The 14441-nt window shown below is 42.6% G+C and overlaps 1 protein-coding gene across 1 annotated transcript in view; it reads right to left on the bottom strand.

Annotated features, from left to right (window-relative positions):
- The window catches only part of chrm3a (cholinergic receptor, muscarinic 3a), a 60271-nt gene that overhangs the window by 4383 nt on the left and 41447 nt on the right, over positions 1-14441 (bottom strand). The window lies entirely within an intron of this gene.

The raw sequence follows: 14441 nt of genomic DNA, 5'->3' as shown, positions 1-14441 counted from the left end.
TTGCTGGAAACTGCTTGGCAACGACACTATGGAGGCATCATGTTAAGTAGGGGCTTGCAGACAGCCCGTGAAATGGAGGACAAAGGATATAGATTCATGGAGGAAGCATTCTTAGACTTTTTGAGGTATCGGACATGTCTCTCTGGCTGAATATAACGTTTTTTGGTGTCAGATAGATAATGGAAACCCTGCGGTGGATAATTATCCACCTGATGTGATTGCAGTGTTGCAAAAACCTTCTATACCCAGAAACAAGAAAGAAAATAGCAGAGAGCTATTTGTTGTTCTTTCACAATGGAAACAATAAACTGAAGATTTCTGTGTTCTTTTTGAAGCCGTTATTAACAATTAGATAACCGTTACTTTGCCGCTCCGGTTTTTCTGTGAAACACTTATAATCATCGTTGAGTTTTGCCTCCAAATGCATCTTTGCTTGTGGTATTTATGGAAAAAAAGAAGTATGAGATACAAGTGATTCCTTTCTAAATAGCTCTACAGTTACATCACACAGTCAAATAGAACACAGAGCTATATAAAACTGACAAATATCACTCGGCATATCATTTGGAATATTATGGATTTAATTCTAAATGATTTGGACCAGGTTATTCTTCACTAACCACAAAAAAAACAAGTTCACTAGTGTCTTAAGACCTGATTCATTTAAACAGCCAGTAAATGTTTAGTAACAAAGGTGGCAAAAGGTTTTGTGTGATTTGATAAAAAAGTGAGTCACATTTATGTTTTTCACCTGACCTGAGAGTGCCCTGAACCAGCTGTTTGTTGTTAAGGGAACAAACCCCCCCCCCCCTGAAGGAGGAACTTCCCCGCGAGCACTACCACTACGATTTACACAAACACACCGACTAAATAAGTGCAGGCAACGCATTTAAAACACATTTACAGTAAACGCACAAAAGCACACACGCAGTATATTGAACCCCATTTTGAAGGGTTTCAAGGTGAGTGCTGCACCTGTGCCTCGACAGGATCTCAGACCTCCAACTGAGCTGTTAAAGGACACCAGTAGCCGAAAGCTTCTGACAGCCGTTAGTGACACTGAGCGCACGCTGCTACCACTTTCATCAGTAGGCGCCCCTCTGTGGACACACGATACACATTCCTGCATCACTGACATACTCTGTTCTCACATTTAATGAAAAATACTGGTCATCTCACATGAGCATGCATGGCAGCATTGATGAATAGACAATGACGATGTGAACACAAACAATAAACCTGCAAATGTAACCAGAGGAAGATAAAAACAAATCTAAGAACTATGCCTGCATGCTAGAGCAAATGTAAAAAAAAAAAAGGTTCCTTTTAACTCATCATAACACAAAATATATTTAAGAGTGCATAGGGAAATCAGTCTTTAATGTGCTACCTTGACTTTAACACAGCAGAATAAATTAGATGAAATAAAAGCCCCACAGTCTAAGTGTCATGTCTATACAATAGAGGCAAAGAAGGCTTGCAGAACCGGGGAGGAAAGAGTGGATACTTTGGGAAAAGGCCAAATGTCAGACCCCTTGTACCTGCCTCTGCCTCTGCAAGAACGACAGGATAGTCAAGGCATGACACGTGTGATTAAAATTCATGGCAGAAACAGAATATAGCAGAAGCTAAACAGTAGTTATACTCGTTGGATATAATTATGCTGTCTCATTGTGTATGCTGTCAAATATACATTATACATATACAATGCAGGTGTCTATATGTTCATTTATGCTCCGTTTTTTTGTGACCAACATTGACTGATACTACAGCGAAGGAATTCATATGGGTCAATCAAACCTGTCTGTTGCCTCAAATTGCAATGATTAACTAACACAGATTTACATCTGTAGTCCCGTGAGAGACAAAACCCGGCTGCACAACACAGGACAAGTGTTTTGTGTGTTTTCACCCTACAATCAAACGGACGAAAACTGTATGCAGCGGACGACAACATGGGTGGGCTAGCAGGGCTTCAAAACCAGCTGCTTGTAGTGATCTCTCTCTCCAGAGCCATGCTGAGCTCCATATCTCAGGTTTGACTCGCAGGGGCCGGAGGTGTGATGGTTTCAGGTGCACAGAAAAAAAAAAAATCAATATTCGTTTACCGAGTTCTGTGTTCCTTGACATTTTGTCCAAGCAGGGTTGGACAGCGCAATCCAAATTGGGTCCAAGGATCCATCTTAATGATTGGGTGTTTAATACGAAGCCATTTCAGGTTTCTATTTTTAGCAACTATTAGCAGCGGAGCAGCAACGCGCAGAGACAATGTCCAACAACGATGACAAGTGCCTTTTGATAAAGGTTAAAGCTGCTATAATTGGATGCAAACCCTTGAGTGCCACCACATGCTTTGAGATAAAGAGGTGCTGTTCTACGTTGAATTTCCCCCAATACCATTATTCATATCTCTGTCCAAGTAATTTATAAAAGAAAGAAAAATAAAGAATATTTTTATTGGCTTGGCTAAAAGCATCTTATGCAGCACCTTTGTAATGGGATCTTGACACAAGTGCAGAGAGACACAGGGAGATTTATTTATTTTTTCATTTTAGGGTTGAGGCGTTATTGTAAAAACAACTCAGGCGTCAACAGCTTGAACACGGAAAATAATACTGCCAAACCAGGCAGAGCCGGGCTCAACCATGAAATGGAAAGGTTGCTTTTCAAGCTGAGAAAAAAAAAAAAAAAAAACGAATCAACAGCCACAGTGGAATAATAGAAGGGAGTTGTGTGGAGAGCACCTACAGACGGAATGCACACACGTTGAGACGACCCAGCATGCACGGTGATTTTGGGATGCGGGTCTTTGCGTTGTAGTGGAGAGGAGAGCAAGTCGAGGAGGGAGTCAAACTGTGGTCACACAGAGCACACAGAGCCCTGCGTTTAAATGATCACGTGTGATTTACCAGCGTTCAGAGCATGCATTCACATGCGTTATTTGCATTAGGTGAGCAAATACTGGGAATACAAAAGGTGATTTTATTGTAACTCCAAAAAAACTGACCTATTATTGGTTTTATTCACAGTAAACTATGAATTAGCCACTGTCATTTTTTTTCCTTTGAAGTAAACATGCGCATTACAGCGCAATAAGAGTCCTGCGACCCCGGGAGTAACCGCTTATCGCTGCGATTTGTTCACCTCTGTGTAGATATGCTGCTATTTAGCACAGTTAATAATGACAACAACAAAATGTCACCTTAACGTTCTCAACCTCTGTGTATGCTCTGCTTTTAAAGGCTTTCATTTTCATACAGATGTAGCTACGACCTGCAGCTACGCACAGTGCAGGAAGACAGCAGAGGAGCAACTGCAGTCTCTTCATATATATATATATATATATAGGAAAAATGTGAAGTCAATGTCTGATTTCATGAGATTGATTTAACACAGTCAGTAATAACGCACTGGATGGTCAATAAAGTTACTTAAAGAGCTACAATGAATTATTTATTTCCAGATTTGTTATGTAATTGTTCCCGGATATAAAGCTATGCCATAAAGATATAATAGAGATTTCAACTATGTAAATAAATCAATGACAAGTTACACGCGGAGGGAGAGGGATTCATTACATGATCAGGAAGCTGTTTTTCCACAATATGTTTACTTAAGAAATAGCTGTTTACACCTTCCTAAGCGACGGTGATTATTTTAAATAATTCTCAAACAATTTAATCAGAGCGAAGGCGTAAAAAAGGCTAGTTAATTATATAGTTAATTAGATAAAAAGGGGAGTGCACAGGATGAGGTTTATATCCATCACAAGCTGGCGATGGCGGCGCTGCTGCCAGAAGATGGTGGCGAGGTTTGTGAAACAGCACGAGGCCATCTGCCATCCGAGATGCACCTGACGGAGTCCATGAGCGGTGCTTCTTAGAAGTCCACTCTCAGAAGTTCAAAACGCTTTCGCTCACGCAAGTCTTAAGTGAGCGTGAAGCATTTATCCCACACAACTGGTAAATGCTGCATGCATGTAAGTCTCACAGTTTGCTCTCCTCTCCTCGGGTCAGAACTCCCCTGAGACAGAGCTAACTCCAAGCCCACATGGCGCCTCTTGTTGTGCAGCAGTCTGACGGGGCGCACTGTTCCCGTCACTGGGATTAGCAGCGGCGGCTTTCGTACGTCAAACAAAGAAGACGTGGACACCTTCGGCGTGTTATGCGAGACCAGATCTAAATATTGGATTAAAGCGGTGAAAGAGCAGGCGCACCTCATGTCATGATGGAAAAAGATTTATTTACTAAAACAATGTAGGTATGTTTGACATGACTTGATATTGAAACTACGTTTGTAGGTGTTTTCCAAAAAAAAATCTTAAATCTTAAAAACAACTAAACAAGCAGGCAGGTGTTTTCAGTTATTCTGGCTGATTAGTCGTTTGATCGGGTTGAAGAGGTGCAACGAAGCTAGCGGGAGACGGGAGGTGTCCCTCAATCAGACTTAGGCGCCCACGGGGTTCTGATCAGAGGTCCAGTCAGTCGGATTAACGTTCCTAGGCTCTCTATTAGGATTAGCCCACAGCGTCGAGCATTCGGTTTTCTTCATTTGTTGACCCGATGCTGTTCAGCAATGATCAGATAACTGCTCCTTTTTTCTATTTTGAGTTTAAAAATGTTCATTTCTGCTGTTACTCACATAAAGGGTTTCAAATAACTTTAAGACTTTAAGTTCACCCAAAATTGTAATAAATGTATAGAATAATTTTCTATACTAATAATAATTTTATTATTTATTCTAGAATAAAGCATGGACCCATATGTCCAATACTACTGGAAAAGTTAGGTTGAAAAAAATCCTTATCCTTACACATTTAATTTATTCACAAAACTAACATGACATTTAGATTGAGGAACAAGTCCATCTGCTGAACCATCCTGCTTGAATCTCAGACTGTTGATCCCTGCATCTGTCGTTGAGGCACATCCAGATGTGGGTGTTGGTGTAAATGCATTCCATGTGATATACTAATAAATAGATAACTGCAATCACTATGTGTTTTCCCCAAGAGCCAATAGTCACATGCAAAACACTCTCAATGACGACTCATCAATTGCCAAAGTGGTCCTTCGTTTCAAACCGTGATGCTCTACTGAGGTTCCCCTTTCTATCAGTTTGGAAGTTTCAGGGACGCTGTGTCAGTTCATTAAATGCATACCGTGTATATTAAAAATATATATACTTATACTTTATCAAAACCTTACTCATCTAGTGTGAATCTTGAAAATGTTATCAACACCTGTGTAAACTCCTATTCCGTAGAGACAGAAAGTCGCACCGGTCCCTTAATACCAACAAGTGCCTCGGCATAATCATTCTGACCTTGTTTATTCTCCTTTATGACTCTGGGAAGCCAGGACATCTGCTTTTATTGAGGTGTCTTTTTTTTTTCCCCCGCTGCAATCCAGATTACAGCAACAGAGCGTCTGAGTCCGCCTCGCACTGGCACCAGCGGCCATAAACAGACGGCCGCTCTGACAGGAGCTTACTCGGAAAAAAAATAACAATGCACGGAAGTGAGAAAATAATCAGTTGCGAGAGGTTACGGAGGGTGCCAACGACGATGCATCGCATGGGATCCGGCCAAAACAAGATCTTACCAAGAGCAGGTAGAGGGAGCGCATGACCATTTCCAAATTTGAGCCGGGATGATTCTCCCTTTTTGTTCTTTCTCTACATCCCAGCATGCAGTAGGGTGTATGCTAGTGCGGTCAAACGATTAATCGCATTTATGTCATAGTTAACTAAAAATGAATCTTAATGCCCTTTATTAAGATGGAAAAGTGGATTGGCTTGCTTGATGCAAATATTTTACTGATAAACAACAAAATCAAATGATAAAGTCCACATTTCAGGGAAACAAGGACTCAGCCCATAGTGCAGTTAAACCATGGCTTAATATTTCCTCTTTTTTTCAAGTTTGCTGTGAACAAAGCAGTCAGGCCTCTTATTTCAGAAACAATGAACCGTACCAGTTAAGTTACCAATAAAAGGTAAGCCTACTACTTCTTTACTTTCAGCTACTCAAACTTTTTTCAGTCATGCGATAAAAAAGTTGACTTCGTTAAAATGGGTTTGCATTAACGTCAGCACTAGTATTTTTGCCACCTCATATCAATTTGCAAATCATAAATTCAATTCGTTGGGACATTTAGCTCCAACACAGGAACGGTCCTTGCGGAATGAAGCTTAAAGAGGTAGTTCCAGTAAATGGATGGTTGTAAAAAGTGTTTTTTCCAGCACCGTTTGTGGGTTTATTGTCTTCAACAAATCACGATGAAGAGTCCCAAATGCCTGGCATGCTCCAGCTGGCAAAAGGATTTACAAAACAATTACCATTTCTTCCAACAAAACGACGGCATCACACGTTTCAGGACTTTAAAAACGGTAAGTTGTTCCCTAAAACCACAGCTGCATGAGAAGAATAAATTGTTTATTTTCCAACAGTAATTTGTAGCAAAGCAAACATTACAAAAGGCTTATATTTGTGTACGTTGAGCATTGTGTCCTTTAAATTGAAGTGAATCTTTAAATCTGGGCAGCTATACATATCTCCACCAATCTGGAGCAATCTAATGCTGCATACGGTATAAACAAAATTCCTTTACTTTCAGGCTTCGGCATAGGTATTATAGTACTTAGGTGTGAGGAGAATATAACTCCACGTGGAAAGAGAGGATGTTGTTATGCTCCTGACCAGGGCTGCAGGCTCAAGGGATTTCACACACATCCTCACCTCTGTGGTGGGTCTCCTTGCTTTTTGACAGCCTCGGTAACAAGCTGCTGGAATCTTTTGTTCACGGCACTCTTGGACACTTAGACATGCCTGTGTAGTATGTGTGTGTATATGTGAGGACAAGAGACAGGGAGAATAATAGTGCCGCAAAATAGAGTTGGTGGAAGAATGGTTCAGGGATATGTCAAACCAAAAGGCTGCAGCCACTTGAGTGGAACTGCACGAGAGAGAGTTGAAAGGTCACCTTTCTGTCATTCTCACAATAAATCTAAACCTGGATGAGGTCCAATACATACCGTGTACGCGGTTTTTAAAACAAGAGTTAAATTACAGTCCTTGAAATGAGGCTGTTTTGAATGTCGAAGACAAAAAAAAAAAAAAAAAAAATGCTTGTGCATTAAATTTGCCACAGAGACAGCTCGCTCCTAAACAATGAAATACCACACTTTGAAAATAACAGCGTCGTCTCTTGTTTGAGGCTAATTCCCGGGGGGCCCTGACCTTTCACCTCGCTCCTCGTGCGTGCGCTTCAATACAACCTTACACACAAAGCTGTGCACACGCCAGTGATAGGCTACTGCGATCAATCCTTAAAAGGAAGTGCAACCATCTGTCTATTGAACAGGCACTCGAACGAGAAGGAGAGGGAGAAAAAACACACACTCACTCCTATGTAAACACGCTTCAGCGGGAGGAGAGGGGTCTTTGAATGCTGGAGGCAGGAGATGCGAGGTATTGCGCCAGGGGGGTTGTCGGGAAAAGCGAAGGAATGCGCCCACGAGGCACACGTGGTCACACCTGCCGCTCGGGGGGGGGGGGAGGGGGGGGGGGGAGTGCGAGTCACCCGGCCTTCGGATCGTGTGTGTTTAAGGTGAAAGAGGAACGCGTCAGACTCCTCATCCTAAGAGAGAGAGAGAGAGAGAGAGGGGCGTGACAGGTGATGGATACCGCGTCAACCACACGTGAATTGCACTCTCTCCTTGGCGGACGCACTACACCCATACAAATGTTGACTCTAGCGCACACTTGTTGTTTCTCTTAACACTGACACGTCACCGGTTGCCAAAGCTCAAACAATCGAGGGGAAAGTGAGTCAACCAGGTGAAGTTGCCAGAAGTGACCCCGTGTCCCGCATCGCCACAATGACAGGTGGCACTGTCAGAACTGGTTATAGTACAGTCCAAACACTTTTACTGGCGGATGCCGACATGCTAACACAGGCTGTTAATGGAGCGCCAACTGTATTACAGACATGAATACTCGCAGGGACACACACACACACACACAATCTTAGGTCTCGGGCCAGCCCCCCCGGTCTCATTGACTTGAAGGCCCAGGCCCGTTTCTGCACACACACACACTTGGCAGAGGGTGTATCTTATTTCATCCAATAACATCAACCCAGGTGACGTGACTGTACCTGGCACTGGAGCCTAAAATAGCTTTTAAATTTGATTCAGATCATTCTCCGGGGAAGTCATATAGGTCTCATCTGTCTTTCGGTGTATTAAAAGTCCATTTTCTTTTAAGGAGCTCCAGATGAAGTCAAACCAGACATGTAGATCTGGCGAGTCGGATTATAAAAAAAGTCACCTGCTAATAAACAGAAAACGCAGCCACAGAAGTCAGTGGGATGGTTTGTGTGTGTGGTTTCATCACACATGCAATCAAAAATGACTATATATTATGATAGGATTCTAGATTTTACCGGAAAAAAAATTGTGCATTTAGATGTTGAACTGAATCAACCCGCATCTCAATTACATTATTACCGATATTTAAAGCTTGTGTCAACGCAGAACCTAATAAAAACTAATCAACACGATGGACTAGTTTATTTGTGTCCACCTCTACAATTAATTTATTCTATACTATCTTCAATTTTGGTAAACTCTGTGATACTTAGTTTATCAAGTTCAAAAGGAAAACTGGATTGAGTAGTAAATGGATTATATGGAAGTTGTGTTAGCCTTACAAATGGGAAATGGGAAAAATGATGACTCATGCAGTAGCAATAAGGACATAAGGGTTTTAGAAGCATCTGTAAAATGCAAAGCAAACTCAAGACATGGGAGCATTTGAATTACTCTGTTTCAAATTGAGCAGAAAAGTTACACCTATCTCGACGGTTTAGGACTCCAACTCATGACAACACACAGAGTGAAAGAAAAATAAGGGTCTAGAGAACAACAACAGTAGGAACGTAGTAAGTTCTCGGCAGGTTTTGACAGGAGTCAAGAATCCGTCACACGAGAACTGGATACAGACACCTCGGCTGTTTGGGTTGGATAAACACAGATTGTGAAAACAGTCCACCAGGGTTTGAACTCTCGTCACGTTCACAACTGGCTGCAAACTAAAGTCAGCATTGGGTGAATGTGGACGGATAAGCTATTTTTAATTTACCAACCGGCCTATCTATTCGTTAATAACATCAATGGGAAAACAAAAGCATTTCCAGAGTGATGGCTTAATTTCGTCTGCGGTCCTTTGGCAGGGTGCTACACATCAGAAACAAATACCAAGCAAGATAGGAAATAGACAAAACAATAACAAAAAGGCTAAAGGGAGGGTTTGCGTCAGATATAATATATGGTGCATTGAGAAAACAGAGACACCATAAAATTCCCATTTCTGAAAGCTGTTCAATGGGTGGCCGTTGTCTGGTGCCACCACCAAGATGTATTGCCCACAGTTCTATTTCATATTGGGTGATTACCGGCTAATGAAGCGTGAATGCTAATGGCGACGCGCAGGTGATGGATCAGCCACGCTGTCAATTGGCTTCGCCGCCGAGGCTCGCTGTTATTGGTCCGTCAACACAGGAGGCGAGAGGTGAAAAAAAAAGAATTCCACTCACAGCCAGAGGGATTTGTAACTGAGAGGAAGCGAGAGATAAAGACTGACATGTTGTAAAATACATTGAAATCCGGTGTAATCCCTTTGACGAGAGCCTCTTGTCTCTTGCCATCCTCTAGAAGGAACCACCGACCACGGTACACATATCCTGAAATTGGCTATAGCTGCTGAGCCAACGCAAAAAAATTGATTAATTTCTGGGGAGCCCTGCGTGGAGTGAAAAGATGATCTGTGGCAGGTGGTAGTTCCCATCGGACACATTGAAAAGAGCATTACGAGGATGGAGAGTAATGAGGACTTCCTAGGATTGTGGTACCTTATGGAGCCACTCCGAGTTGGAAAAACATCCTCCGTGACGGCTGTTTTCGTACTAACATCACGGCTTAATGTGAGTAGAAATAATCACAGCGAGAGACAACACAAAGCCGAATAGGCTGCTAGATTACTATGTGGGTGGCTCAGACATTACAATCACTCTCAGGCTATGGAGTAATCATGCGGCAAAATGACACGTTTGCCGCGGATGACTCCACGAATGTCCCACCTCTTGATTTTCTCTTCAGGTGTAAGTCAGCTCATAGCTTTCAGAATCGCGTCTCCTGAAGGGCCCGTGGAACGCGATGCCACTTTCACTATGAAGGGCGCCGCTAATCCTCCTCGCGCCTGTCCGTTGTCCTCTGCCGTTCTGCCCAGAAGGACTCGAGGACATGACCCTCAGACCTAATCCGCGACCTAATCGCACACACACACACACACTTGCGGTGACAATAAAATCTGGTGAAATACCAAGAATAAGGTTTTCTCCCTCAGGTTCAACCGGACCATTTTTCTCCACCTGGGGCGTCTCTTCCGTCGCTCTTTTTTCGGAGACTCCGAGGCTCTGAGGCTCTTAAACTCATTTAAACAGTGCTGAGAGTGAGCATATTACTCAATAGTGCATGAAGATAAACACCATGACCACTCGAGTGTCTCAGTCATTCCAGAAGAGTATGACCCCCCGAGGCTGAAGGCATCTTGTAGCCACAAACCTTTAATATATAATCATAGGAATCAGTAGAAAGGAAGCGCTACTGAAACAATATTCATCTCTTCATCTCTTTCCCTCGGCAGAATTTCTTCCCGGGCTCATTGATATCCTGAATTTCAAATGATACCTAAAGATTTGGAGGGAGAGAAACAGACAGACGGGAGGACGTGGAGTGCAGCACCAAGAAAGACGAGAGGAGACGCTGAGAAACTCGCAGTAGGAGAGAAAATCCCCCGCTGGCCTGAATTTGACTGAAATTGTTCCATTATCCCTCTTTCCATTTTCAGCAGGTGACCTTAACCTATACTGAATTAAAACTGCATTGGGTTTTGGGAGAATGAAGCTGCTTTGTACACAGGCACACCCATTGTATTCAAAATGAATAGTCCAGACATTTATTTCCTATATGTGGGAATATGTAGCAGTTTGGACTCACTGATTGTTATGTTTTACACCTCTTGCCACTCTTGCAATACATTAGCATTTATTATGCAAACATCTGCGTTGAAGATCAACTTTGATGACCCGCAGAGAGGAGAACGAGTGCACCGATCGCAGTTGGCGCCGTCATTAACCTGAGGTCGACAATAAAAGGTCGAACTCATATCACAATCATTTAGAAAAACTAAAAGCGCAAACACACACATTCTCAATTAAAAATGGCCAGCCACAACATTTATCTTTTTTTTTATTTTTTATTACAAATATATTGCAAGGGATAATTCTGGTGGTGTTATTAGCTGAATCTAAGTGAAATATTTTACCTATAAAAGGCATGGACGATGTGAGCTGGAGGGAGGATTCAGGTGCCTTGAGCGAACAGTGGCTTTGTCTGAATCGCTGTGTGATTGATGTTTCTGGGATCAGCTGATCATCATCTGCCAGGTGCACATGACTTAGAATAAACGGTAAACGTCTCGCCTGAACTAACACAACGCTTCATTAACTTCACTCTGTCCTCCTTCAGAAAGTCAACATGTTCACTTTGCAACTGAAAGTCCTACGATGACGTATAAGAAAAAGTGTTTCTGAGTAAAGACAAAGTAAACTTTAGGTGCTTCTTGTGCTTGAGACCTTTTTCCCTGCAAATAACTCTTTTCACTCTTTCCTCGGTTCCCCCTGTACACCAAGATCGATAAAGTGTTTCGGTGCGCTCTTTCCCGCTGCGTTTTCCTGTAAGTTTGAACCAGGAAATTCAGAACAAACCCGTATCCGGGATCTGTCGTGATAATGGATATTCCCATTGTTTCACTTGTTTGTTCATGCGACGCAATACCACTCTGCCTTTCATGCATCGCGCATCGAGGGCCAGCCTCTCCGTCAACGCGGCTGAGATCAACACATGCGACACGACGGGAGTTTCCCCACTCGCACGGTTAAAATGCAAAATGATCTGTGCTTTTTTTTTTTTTTTTTTCTTCATCTAAAACGAATCTCCGAGATAAAAAAAAAAGTAATCCGTGCCATGATTTCATCACGCTTGAATTACTGCTGCTCTCTGTTCTCCCGTGTGCAGGAGCCCCGCCGGGCCCAGAGGCGAAGGAACCGCGCAGCATCACACCAGCCTCCCTGCCCGCAGATTCCACTTAATCTGAGAATAGATTCTGAGGTTTGTACGGTTAGTTTTGTAAAGCTCAATGAAGTCAAGGCTCGAAGTGAAACAACTGATCTCATGACCTCGTGCGCGCTTCTGCAGCAAGTATAAAAGGATGATGAAAACATTATCACACTTTTACCATCGGAGCCTTTTTGCAACCAGAAAAGAAGATACTGAAGGTTTATGTCATCATTTAAGTGCTTTTTCCGGCTTTAGTCACTGCTGCAACGTCCCTGGATTCATCAAACCACACTTTGCAGAGGATTTCTCTTATTTTCATAGCTATTTTGGTAAGAAGGATTCACGACTTTCTACTTTTGAGAGCATTTGCTTCTAGTGTGGCGGGCAGATTGGACTTTCAAATTGGGAATCCGAATCGTTCCTTGTTGGCATAAAGCACGAAGCGAATAGCTATATACTAGCCTTGATGGCCTCAGAGTGAGTTATGCTGATATTATGCCTTGAACACTGGGAAATGAATGATTTCCCAGTGTTATAATTGGGTTAAATTTAGTTCCTGATAGTGTTCACTTCCCGTGTCTGTCAGCGCTGTGGACATTTAATGAATTATGTTCAACAGTCTCTCCCTTTGGGGTGGACTGATTCGGGGATATTTTGGAAGTGCAGTAAATGACTGATTTACCCCAAATCCTCATTCAAATGGGTTTTCTAATTTGCAATCTGAATGTACGCAAAATGCCACGAGCCAAAGCGGGTTTTTATGACAGTTGCTGTTTACTGAACATCCCATTAGTGACTCTAATGTCATACGTTCCAGGTTTCCGTGCCTTGTTGGGACGAAAACAATCCAGTCATTCTGCTTTGGATTTAATGTTGTGGTTAAAACGGAATGATCGCTCTCCGCTATTGAGGCTGCAGCGTTGAACCGGACCAGGAGGGTATTTCTGCTGCATCTTAAAAAAAAAACACTCGAGAGCCTCTCGAGATGGGCACTGAGTGTTTGTTCTTCAAAATGTTATCCAACAGCCTTGAGGGTTTTTTGGTAACTTCTGTCCGTTCCTTTGTCTGACATTAAGGCGCACGAGCGGCGTTGTGTTGACTGTGTGTGGAACAGCGAGGGGACAGTGACAAGTTTCCTGGGTGGACGTAGGCTGGTGTGAAATAACAATAATGCTGTTATTTACACCTTCTCACGTCTTCCCTTCTCTTGCACATGCACATAACTGTAAACCGGCTAAATATATGTGATCTTTTCATTTCTTTGGTAGTTTCGCGATGAGACGTCTGATGCATCTGAAATAAGTTCTTGCTCCAAGATCCGACTTAGTGTGAAGACGTTGGGCCCCTGTAGTTCGCTGTCTGCTTTAAAACAAAAGCGCAAATGGTTAGAAGCTCTGAGCGAGGTAAGTCCTCACGACAAAGATGATAGTAATGACTATTATGGTTTAGTTACTCGCTTTGATTCTCCCGTGTTGGCGTTTCTGGTCTTCATGCGGGAAGCTGTTGCTTCTGCCGAGAGGCTCCACTGACTGTCGAGGACGCAGCTCACAGACTTTTACAGTTGGCGGTAATTAATTTCCTCCATTCCAACATTTTCTGAGTTTCTAAAAAGTGATTTGATTATTCCTCCTGACGTCATTGAGTCGACAGAATAACAAAATTGACGCCATGTTTATGCGCAGAATCATATCAAATGAGTCTCTTTTTGATAACTGCAGTCGGAAAAATAACAAACAGTACATGCACAGTATAATGTATCATAGGAATTCAAGAATTGAACTGTAAAAAGTTTGGTTTAATTGAGTCTATCTGGAACATGTAGAAGGAAAAAGCGTCACTGCTCATTTGATGCTCTGATCTCACAAAAACCCATTACATTGAATCTTTTAAACCCGTATGACGCTCGTTACTCTCTGTTCTACTGACCCACGAGCAGTCCAGTCAAACGTGTGCGTGGCGGTACTCAGTCAGTGACCACGCACCGCGCTGCCTACTTATTCTCCATTATTTCAGGAATGAGGTGGGACCAACGAATGGAAGAATATTGAAGACCCGTCCGTCACACAGACATGATTTTATCCTCTGTCGTTGGACGGCAACCAACGCATCTTCTCTTGCTCTTCTCTTTCCTCCTTTAGGTGGACCAATGCCACGTAGGCCCCACTGAACTAGTTAAATACACTCAAGTGAGCTTGACTCTGTTATGATGAGAAGGACTGAACTTTAGACCAGTTAGCTTCAAATACGATCAGCTGCTT

Source organism: Pungitius pungitius, chromosome 13 (assembly GCF_949316345.1).
Source record: "Pungitius pungitius chromosome 13, fPunPun2.1, whole genome shotgun sequence".
NCBI lineage: Eukaryota > Metazoa > Chordata > Actinopteri > Perciformes > Gasterosteidae > Pungitius > Pungitius pungitius.
Note: the sequence above shows the minus strand (reverse complement) of the source record. Positions and strands in the feature narration are given on the sequence as shown.